The sequence below is a fragment of the Sapajus apella genome, unplaced genomic scaffold (assembly GCF_009761245.1).
Source record: "Sapajus apella isolate SASKATOON/1434 unplaced genomic scaffold, GSC_monkey_1.0 scaffold43, whole genome shotgun sequence".
NCBI lineage: Eukaryota > Metazoa > Chordata > Mammalia > Primates > Cebidae > Sapajus > Sapajus apella.
The window spans coordinates 5,465,998-5,477,602 of NW_022436983.1; positions in this window are offsets into that span (position 1 = coordinate 5,465,998).

An 11,605-nucleotide genomic window follows, 5' to 3' on the forward strand; every position below is an offset into this window, starting at 1 on the left:
ACAGGTATAGGAAGAAGATGGACTGAAAAACAGACCAATAGTAATGAAGAAGAAGTGAAGCTTCGGGACCCGGCTTCTCCAGAGGGCGGGGACTATTCAAATAGACAAACCACGCGGCCAGTGGCAGGTGAAAACAGGCTTAGGTCCACTCGGGAGAACCAATCGGTCGTGAGCTGACTGCAGTCATTTCCACACATACATCCGGTGCGGCGCTGCTAGGATTCTCGTCTGCTTCCGGGCTGTGGCCGGAGAGAGTCCGCCGTCTGGGTACCTCCGGACCGCACCGAGAGCTGCAGGCGGCGGTTCGCAACCCCTCTCGGTGTAATTCTGAGAGTAGAGTATGAGCGATGCCGGCGCCCAGGAATTACTGCAGCAAAAACCGCACAGTTTTCAGGCTAGCGCTCTTTATGGATCCTGTGATTTCTCTTTTGTTACATTTAATAAGCATTTGAAAATGTTTTTAATTAGATTTTCTCACTTTTCCAAAATTCTCTAACTCAGGATCACTCCCGAGAAAACATAGCCAAGTTTTAACCAAAAGAGCTACTCATAAATAAAAAATTTCAAAGCAGTCTGGGCGCGGTGGCTCACGCCTGTAATCTCAACACTGGGAGGCTGAGGCGGGCTTATTATCAGGTTAGGAGATTGAGACCATCCTGGCCAACGTGGTGAAACCTCGTCTCTACGAAAAATACAAAAAAATTGGCCAGGCGTGGTGGTGCGTGCCTGTACTCCCAGCTATTCGGGAGGTTGAAGCAGGAGAATTGCTTGAAACCCGGAAACAGAAGTTGCAGTGAGGCAGGATCGCGCCACTGTACTCCAGCCTAGAAACAAAGCGAAGACTCTGTCTCCAAAAAAAAAAATTCAAAGCAACATTATTATTATTTTTTAATTCTTACAAAAAATAATTGTCCGGCGCAGTGACTCAGGCTCGTAATCTCAGCACTTTGGGAGGCCTAGGCGGGTGGATCACCTGGGATCAGGCATTCGAGACCAGCCTGGCCAACATGGTGAAACCCCGTCTCTACTAAAAATGCAAAAAATTAGCTGGGTATGGTGGCGCACACCTGTAATGCCAGCTACTTAGGAGGCTGAGGCATGAGAATCGCTTGAACCTCAGTGGCTAAAGTTGCAGTGGGCCGAGATCACTCCACTGCACTCCACCTGGGCGATATAGAGCAAGACTCAGTCTCAAAAAGAAGAAGTAGAAAGAAGAGAAAGAAGAGGAAGAAGAAGAAAGAAGAAAACAAAAGGGAAAAAAATCAATAGCTGCTGGTCACAGTGGCTCACGCCTGTAATCCCAGGACTTTGGGAGGCTGAGGCAGGAGGATTGCTTGAGGCCAGGAGTTCCAGACCAGCCTGGGCAACATAGCGAGACCATGTCTCTAAAAATTAAAAAAAAAAATCAATAGCAAATGTGAATTTGACTACACAAATTTTTTATTTATCTATTTTTTTTTATCACAGTGCTATTTGTCATAGTAAACACTGAAAATTCCTACATATTTCAAAGTAGGGAGTCCAATAAAATATGATGCATTCATATTAAGGAAAAGATGTAGCCATTAAAAATTATAATTTGGAACCTATCATGGTGGCTCATGCCTGTAAGCCGGGAGGCCGAAGCAGGAGGATTGCTTGAGGCCAGGAGTTCCAGGCCAGCCTGAGAAACAGAGTGAGACCCTTGCCTCTACAAAAGAAATTTTAAAAATTAGCTGTGCATGGTAGCACATGCCTGTAGTCCCAGCTACTTGGAAGGCTGAGGCAGGAGAATCACTTGAGTCCAAGACTTCAAGGTTGCAGTGAGCTGTGATGGCCACTGCACTGCACCTGGGCAACAGGTAAAGATCTGTCTCAATGATAATAATATTCAATAGTCGTAATTGGGTGAATCATTTGCTAAGAAGGAAACGATTCACAACTGGTTCAAAAAATACAAATTATATAACAATGTAAGTATAACCATTTACAAAAAATATTTATACATTTCTTACATGTCTATGTTTACATGGGGGAAGTGTGCACAACTAATTTGGAATTTGGGAAACACACACTTTTTTTCTTTACTTTGTTTTTTGTTTTTTGTTTTTGAGACAGAGTTTCGCTCTTGTTGCCCAGGCTGGAGTACAATGGTGTGATCTTGGCTCACCACAACCTCCGTCTCCTGGATTCAAGTGATTCTCCTGTCTCTGCCTCCCAAGTAGCTGGGATTACAGGCATGCACCACCACGCCCGTCTAATTGTGTGTTTTTAGTAGAGACAGGGTTTCTCCATGTTTGTCAGGCTGGTCTCGAACTCCCAACCTCAGGTGATCCACCTGCCTCAGTCTCTCAAAGTGCTGGGATTACAAGTGTGAACTACCTCACCCGGCCTTTTTTTCTTTATACGTTATCATCAATTATTTATGTAATAAAAAGAATGGAAGGTAGAAGAAATGGATTTCTGGAAGGCCTAAACTGCCAAATTAAAGACGGTTGGGCCAGGCGTGGTGGCTCACACCTGTAATCCCGGCACTTTGGGAAGCCAAAGCAGTAAGATTGCATGAGTCCAGGCATTGAAGACCAGCCTGGGCAACATAGTGAGACCCCCAGCTAAATTAAATAAATATAGATAAATAAAGATGGTTGGTAATATTCTCTGACTAGTAAAATGCTTTGGTGGTTTTGTTGTTGTTGTCGTTTATGGTATTGGCCAGGCACAGTGACTTAACACTTTAGGAGGCTGGGGCAGGTGGATTGTTTGAGCTCTGGAATTTGAAACCAACCTGGGCAACATGGTGAAACGTCATCTCTACAAAAATACAAAAAATTTGCTGGTGTGGTGGCGTGTGCCTGTGGTCCTAGCTACTTAGGAGGCTGAGGTGGGAGGATCACTTGAGCCCAGGAGGTCAAGGCTGCATGAGCTGTGATTGCACCACTGCATTCCATCCTGAGTTAATGGAATGAGATCCTGTCTCAAAAGAAAAAGTTTTATAATTGTTACTTTTTTTTTTTTTTTTTGAGACACAGTCTTCTGTTGCCCAGGCTGGAGTGCAGGGGAGTGATCTCAGCTCACTGCAACCTCCACCTCCCAGGTTTAAGCCATTCTACTGCCTCAACCTCCCGAGTAATACTGACTACTTTAGATTTAGCCTCTTTTCATTGCTTCTGTGAGGTAACTATTCCTTTAAATTTTACATTTTCACTGATGTTCAAAATATATTTATTTTTTGAAATGGAGTCTCGCTCTGTTGTCTTGGCTCATTACAACCTCTACCTCCTGGGTTCAAGTGATTCTCGTGCTTCAGCCTCTTCAGTATCTGGGATTAGGCACCTGCCACCATACCCAGCTAATTTTTGTATTTTTAGTAGAGGCATAGAGACGGGGCTTCACCGTGTTGGCCAGGCTGGTCTCAAACTCCTGACCTTAGGTGATTACAGGCATGAACCACTGTGCCTGGCCCAATATCTATATTTTTATCATTAAAAATTTCTATTATGTAATATAGTCACTATTCAAATCTCAAAATAAACAAGTTATATTTATCATGAAAAGTTGGGCTGGGCGCGGTGGCTCACGCCTGTAATCCCAACATTTTGGGAGGCCGAGGCGGAAGGATCACAAGGTCAGGAGATTGAGACCATCTGGGCCAACATGGTGAAACCTTGTCTCTACTAAAAATCCAAAATTAGCCAGGTGTGGTGGCGCACTCCTGTAATCCCAGCTACTTGGGTGGCAGAGACAGGAGAATCACTTGAACCCGAGAGGTGAAGATTGCAGTGAGCTGAGATCACATCACTGCATTGCAGTCTGGCAACAGAGCGAGACTCTGTCTCAAAAAAAAAAAAAAAGAAAAAGAAAAAAAAAAGAAAAATAAAGAAAAGTCTTGCTCTACCCTTGCCCCTTGATTATGAATTTTCTGTTTCTTGTGTATCCCCAGATTTTCTGTATGCAAATACAAGCAAATATCTACAGAAGTATATTTTCCCTCTTCCCCCAAGTATATTTCTTTGTGTTTTTTTGAGATAGAGTCTCACTGTTGCCTAGGCTAGAGTGCAGTGGCATGATTTTGGCTCACTGCAACCTCTGCCTCTCAGGTTAAAGTCATTCTCGTGCCTCAGCTTCCCCAGTAGCTGGGATTACACACGTGCACCACCATGCCTGGCTAATTTTTGTATTTTTGGTAGAAACGAGGTTTCACCGTGTTGGCCAAGCTGGTCTCAAAATCCTGACCTCAGGTGATCCACTTGCCTCAGCCTCCAAAAGGGCTGGGATTACAAGTGTGTGCCACTGTGCCCAGACCATACATATATTCTTATTCTCCCCTTTTGTTATACTATATGCGCTATTTCTCATTTTAAAAATTTTAGTGTATCTTGTAGATCTTTGTCTGATAGGTCCAACAGGTTCATATGCCTGCTGCATAACAACAGACCAATACAACGAGACAGCAGAGTTTGCAGCAGAGAGTTTACGATCACAGAGCAGCCAAGTGAGGAGATGGGAATGTTAGCGCTGAATCTATATGTCTGCAGCAAGCTCAGTTCTTGCTTCCTCAGAAGAAAGAATTCAACTGAGGGGCATAAGGTGGAGTGAGAGGCAAGTTTTAGAGCAGGAGTGAAAGTTTATTAAAGAGCTTTAGAGCAGGAATGAAAGGAAGTAAAGTATACTTGGAAGAGGGCCGAGGAGTTGACCTGAGAGATCCTGTGGGCTGTTTGACCTCTGACCTGGGGTTTTATATGTTGGCATAGTTCCAGGGTCTTGCGTCCCTTCTCCCCTGATTCTTCTCTTGGAGTGGGCTGTCCACATGCCTGGTGGCCTGTCAGCACTTGGGTGGGGCTGCATGTGCAGTGCGTTTACCCTAGTTGTACAAATGCTCACTCAAGGTGTTTTGTCCTTCCCAGTCCATTGTTCCCAGAGGAAGGTCATCTGCCATTTTGCATTTTAGTGTCCATGCTTAAGCCCCCTCGCCCAACTCCTGAGATCTTATTGGGAAGCTGCTGATCACCAGTTTCAGGTGTTTCTATCTTTTGGGAGACTGCCTGTCCCTGGCACCAGCTGCAATCAATTATAATCTTAGCGAGCTAGCTTAACAACTGCCTGACCATCACTCGATGGTTGCTTGGCATTCCTGGGGTTGGGGGGTGGGGCCTCTTCTGCCCTGTTCTTGTCTGACTACCTACTGTAACAGGAGGAGATCTTCAAATCCATCTCCCCAAGGAATTCTGAGCTGGGTTTGTTTTTTTTTGTTTGTTTGTTTTTTGAGACAAGAGTCTCACTCTGACACCCAGGCTGGAGTGCATTGGCGTGATCTTGGCTCATTGCAACCTCCGCCTCCTGGGTTCAAGCGATTCTACTGCCTCAGCCTCCCAAGTAGCTGGGATTACAGGTGCCCGCCACCACGCCCAACTAATTTTTGTATTTTTAATAGAGACAGGGTTTCATCATGTTTGCCAGGATGGTCTTGATCTCTTGACCTCGTGATCTGCCTGCCTCAGCCTCCTAAAGTGCTGGATTACAGGCATGAACCACCATGCCCGGCCTGAGCTGGGGTTTTAAAGGGAATTGTTGGGGGGGAGAGGCTGGAAATTTGGTATCATTTATTGGTGGGGGTAAGAGGGATGAAATCCTCAGGATGTGGCAACTGCATTCTTTGGTGAGTTAGTTCCTTGTGGGGTCTTTCAGAACAGCAGTCATCAGTAGTTTCACTGACATGCAGGACCTGAAAGAATGTCTCAGGTGGAAAACAATGTTTCGAAATCTGAAGTTGTTATCTGTAGAGTCTGTTGACAGGGTCTGCATGATTCTGGGACAGTAGGCAGCAAACAACTATGAGGAAGCGGCTCAGAGTGCAGCTTGACCTTGTGATGAATGCTGAATGGGCTGCAAGCTTGGTTTATTTTCATTTCTCTCCCTCCCTTCTTCCCCGATTTATTTTATTTTATTTTATTTTGAGATGGAGTCTCTGTCACCCAGGCTTGAGTGCAGTAGCAAGATCTCAGCTCACTGCAACCTCTGCCTCCTGGGTTCAAGCGATTCTCCTGCCTCAGCTTTCTGAGTACCTGGGATTACAGATGTGTGCCACCATGCTGGCTAATTTTTGTATTTTTAGCAGAGATGGGGTTTCACCACGTTGGCCAGGCTGGTCTTGAACTTCTGATCTCAAGTGATCCGTCTGCCTTGGCCTCCCAAAGTGCTGAGATTACAGGCATGAGCCACTCACTGTGCATGGTCCTTGATTAGTTTTTTAAAGTTTATTGGGGGCTGGGTGCAGTGGCTCACGCCTGTAATCCCAGCACTTTGGGATGCTGAGGCGGGTGGATTACCTGAGGTCAGGAGTTCGAGACTAGTCTGACCAACATGGTGAAACCCCATCTCAAAAAAAAAAAAAAGAAAAAAAGAATAAAGTTTATTGGGACAGTTTCATTTCCATCTTGGTACAGCGTTTCCTTGTCCTTTTGTTGTTGTTACAGCTGCATAGTGTTCCATCACATGGCTGTGCCATAGTTCATTTTCCAGTCCTCTGTGAATGGACATTTGTGTTATGTCCAAATTCGTGCTATTACAAACGCTACAATGAATGCCTTTGTATGTGTAACATTTTCTTCCCTGAAAGCTATATCAAGATAAATTCCCAGAAATGGGATCACAGGTCAGACAGTTTTGATGAACATTGTCAAGTCGATCTCCACAAGGGAGGTACCAGTTTTTACTCCCATCAGCCATAGATGAGATTTTTGTCACCCTGAGATTTGATAAAGCCCTGTTTTCTAATTAATAATCCAAGGTGATTTTATAGTAACAGTTATAAGTGTGTTTGTAGGCTTCTTTTCTGTTTACAAAGAGCTTTCGTATTCATTACATTAAAATAATCAGTAACATTTATTGAGCACTTACAGTGTATCAAGGATTTTGGTGGATATTATCGAGTACTTGTTAAAAGCAGCTTCGAGTCAAACTAACTGAATCTGAAATTTGGCTGCACCACTTAGTACCTCTTTCCTTATCTGTAAAACTGGAAGGATTATAGTCCCTTCGTCTGTAGGCAGTACTGTGAGGGTTAAACGGTAATAGCGCACGTAAAGTGTAGGGCTGTAGGGCCCCACAGGGTCGTGAGGTGTCCCTTATGCTGTGCTGAAGTGAAGGATCGGAGAAATAAAGAGACAGGACACTGAAGAAATGGTGAAGAGCGTTTGGACTTGGGGGGGCACACCACCTGTGGGCAGAGATCGGCGGGGGCCCCAATGCCTAGAAGTATCTGTATTTATTAGGTACAAGCAGGAGGCAGGATTGTGAGTGAAGTTGTTATCTATAGGCTTAGTAATAGGGCATACATAATTATGTGAGTTACAAGCAAGGGAGCCACCCCATTATGTTACCTGGGCAGAGAGGTGGGCCGTGCGCAGTAGGGGGCTGTGCTGTATGAAGTAGTAGAGGGTCGTGTACAGAAAAGGGGTCCACCCTCATTAGGTCACCGAGGCAAGGAGGTGGGCTGTGTGCAACAGGTGTCGTGCGCAACACTTCTTATCGGGGGGCTGGAGACTTCAAAGGATTTTTTAATAGAAGGATACTGTAAGCCAATGCAGTGGGAACTAACAGACTTGTGCTCTTCTCTTAAGATATTTATGGGAGGATGACTTGAGCTAGCACAGAAGTGAGAAAAGATTGACAGGGTGTACAGCCGCTGTGACTGGTTACACCAGAGAGGTTCTTCTCCCTTGGTTATTTCCAGGATCTCAGGCCTTAGGCCTACTTTCCACAAGAACTGGATGTAAGGTACTACAACTTCTTTATTAGGAGAGGCTTTTGCTCCAAGCCTGACAGACAGTGCATGCCCCTTTAGGTAGGAACGCCACCGCCTGGGTCTTTGGTTCTTGTCCTGGTCTGGCTATTTTCCCATGTACTGCTTCTGTTCTGTGACTGCTCCGGGCATTCCTTCTACTACAAACTACTATTTGGTTATATGGAAGGATTCTATAAATTAGCACTAAATGTGTCAGTACAGCTCCGACTACAATACCTATATGATTATATAGAAAGATTATATAGAACTAAGTATGCTAGATATAAGTATTAAGTATGATTATATAAGCTAGATATATGTAAGCAGTAAGTTATACTTCACGCACTAATTCTATAAACTAATATATGATTATATGTAAAGGATTATATAAAGGAAATAGCTGAGTAATAACACTATAAAATATTCTTCAGGCACTCATTGTGCCTGGGGTCTGGACAGTTCTCCTTCCTGGGTGCCCATAGGTGGTGGTACCCCCAGTGAAGTACCTAAAAGAGTATATGGCTTGACCGGGCACAGTGGGTCACACCTATAATCCCAGCACTTTGGGAGGCAGAGGAGGGCGGATCACCTGAGATCAGGAGTTTGAGACCAGCTTGGTAAAACCCTATCTCTACCAAAAATACAAAAATTAGGGCTGGGCATAGTAGCTCATGCCTGTAATTCCAGCACTTTGGGTGGCCAAGGTGGGCAGATCACAAGGTCAAGAGATTGAGACTGTCCTGGCCAACATGGTGAAACCCCATCGCTACTAAAAATACAAAAATTTTTAATACAAAATAATCCCAGCTACTCTGGAGGCTGAGACAGGAGAATCACTTGAGACCGGGAGGCGGAGGTTGCAGTGAGATCGTGCTGAGGAAGGAGACCCCCTTCTCTGAGCTTGGAGAAAAGGAGGAAGTAAAAGTTAAAGGTCAGCCACGTGAGGTCAGTGGAAGGACCGGTTGGCAGCGCTGGCCACTACTCCTAACCACAATTCTATCTATAGATCACGGATGTGGCATGGAGGAATTTTCCCTGGAAGGCATTGTTCTTGCTCAACTGCTCAGACCCCTACCTAGTCACGTGCACCACGCTTCCCTAATTGATCATGACCCTCTCACATGTGCACCTCTTAGATTGTAAGCTTTTAAAAGGGCCAGGATTTTCTCTTTTTTTTTTTTTTTTTTTAGACGGAGTTTCGCTGTTGTTGCCCAGACTGGAGTGCAATGGCACGATCTCGGCTCACCGCAACCTCCGCCTCCTGGGTTCAAGCAATTCTCCTGCCTCAGCCTCCCGAGTAGCTGGGACTACAGGCACGCACCATCATGCCCAGCTAAATTTTGTATTTTTAGTAGAGACGGGGTTTCACCTTGTTGACCAGGATGGTCTTGATCTCTTGACCTTGTGATCCACCTGCCTCGGCCTCCCAAAGTGCTGGGATTATAGGCGTGAGCCACCGCGCCCGGCCTAAGGGCCAGGATTTTCTTTGTCAGGAAGCTCATTTATTGAGGCTTGAGCCCGCCGCAGCTCCCAGCCGAATAAAACTGCCACTTCCTTCCCAGTTTGGTGTTGGAGAGGTTTGTTCTCAGCTGCTCCTGCTTCAGCGCCACTGAACTCCAGCTTGGCGACAAAGCAAGATTCCATCTCAAAAAAACAAAACCAAACAAAAATTAGCTGGGCGTGGTGGCAGACACCTGCAGTCCGAGCTACTTGGGAGGCTGAGGCAGGAGAATCACTTGCACCTGGGAAGCGGAGGTTGCAGTAAGCTGAGATTGTGACACTGTACTCCAGCTTTGGCGACAAAGTGAGACTCCATCTCAAAAGCAAACAAAGTATATGGTTCATGTGAACAGTCAATAAAGATTGTTACTATTACTCCTGAGCATTTCTATGAGGCAGGTTGCATTGCTCCCACCATTATATATAAATAAGCCAAAGAACAGAGACACTGGGACATGGAATTGGTAAGCGATAGAGCCAAGATATTAATATATCTGCTGATATAGTTTCAGATTTGACATTGTATGACTTATGAGTTTGGCCAGTATCGAAAGCTTTTTGCCGAGTGGTGAAGTTGTAATGTTTAACAACTAGCTTGGGGGAAGTGGGAGCAGGTATGTACAGAGCTAACTTCACAGCTGCATCATGCTCTGTTCAGCAATTGTTAATGATTTTGAACAAGAGGCCCACTATTTATTTATTTATTTAATTTTGAAATAAGATCTCACTCTATTGCCCAGGCTGGAGTGCAGTGACACAATCACAACTCACTGCAGCCCTGACTTCCCAGGCTCAGGTGATTCTTCCACCTCAGCCTCCCAAGTAGCTGGGACCACTGCCATACCTGGCTAATTCTTGTATTTTCACCATGTTGTCTAGGCTGGTCTTGAACTCCTGGGCTTGAGTGATCCACCCACTTTGGCCTCCCAAAGTGTTGGGATTATAGGCATGAGTCACAGTGCAGATCTCACTATGTTGCACAGACGGGTCTCTTACCTGAGTTCAAGAGATCTTCCCACCTCAGCTTCCTGAGTAGCTGGGACTACTGGTGCACACTACAACACCCTGTTCCACATCTTTAGTTTGCGTTGGGCAAAAGTCTCCACCAAAAATACGAAATTAGCTGGGTGTGGTGGCACGCACCTGTAGTCCCAGCTACTTGGGAGGCTGAGGCAGGAGAATTGCTTGAACCCGGCAGGTGGAGGCTGCAGTGAGCAGAGATTGCACAACTGCAATCCAGTCTGGCAACGGAGTGAGACTCTGTCTCAAAAGAAAAAAATAAAAGAGATATGTCAGAACTTCACTAGTTTGTCAAGGCCACGAGCAGCTTATTTGCTCAACTGGATAATAATTTTCCAATACTGGAAGAATATTTCCTCAATGTTTTGGTGCTATTCTCTTTCTCTCTCTCTCTCTCTCTGAGATGGAGTCTCACTCTATTGCCCAGGCTGGAGTGCAGTGGTGTGATCATGGCTCACTGCAGCCTCTGCCTCCCGGGTTCAAGGAATTCTCCTGCCTCAGCCTCCCAAGTAGCTACGATTACAGGAATGCATCACCATGCCTGGCTAATTTTTCTTTTTTTTTTTTTTTGAGACAGAGTTTTGCTCTGTTACCCAGGCTGGAGTCCATTGGCACGTTCTCGGCTCACTGCAACCTCCATCTCCCAGGTTCAAGCAATTCTTCTGCCTTAGCCTCCTGAGTAGCTGGGATTACAGGTGCCTGCCACCACGCCTGGCTAATTTTTGTATTTTTAGTAGAGACAGGGTTTCACCATGTTGGCCAGGCTGATCTCGAATTTCTGACCTCAAGTGATCCTGCCTGCCTCACCCTCCCAAAGTGCTGGGATTACAGGTGTGAGCCCCCGTGCCCCGCCAGCACTTTTAAGTTTAACCAGTATTAGTAACATTTTCTCCACCACTTTCTTAAGTCTAGACGACTTAGCAGTTATCAAGCATTTGCTGATTTGAGTGGTGTGAATTCTCCCACCATGGGCAGATTTTAAGTGGCCGAAGGATGTCACTGAATGAAAAGCTCAGAAGAAGCGAGCAATGGCACATCATAGAGTTTTTCCAGGGTGCAGATATGATAGACATCAGAGTGTCTGATATGATAGACTTCAGGTGCTCAATAAATGCATAAATAATTTATTAGCATGAATCAATTAATGAATCCTACTTCATGAATGAAAGTGCTGGGCAAGTCCTAAAGCGGCACGCCTTTGAGTTTCTTTGTTTTTGAGACGCAGTTTTTTGAGGCCGAGTCCGCCCCTGTCCAGGAGCTCTGTCGTCCAGGCTGGAGTGCAGTGGCGCGACCTCGGCTCACTGCAACCTCCGCCTCCCGAGT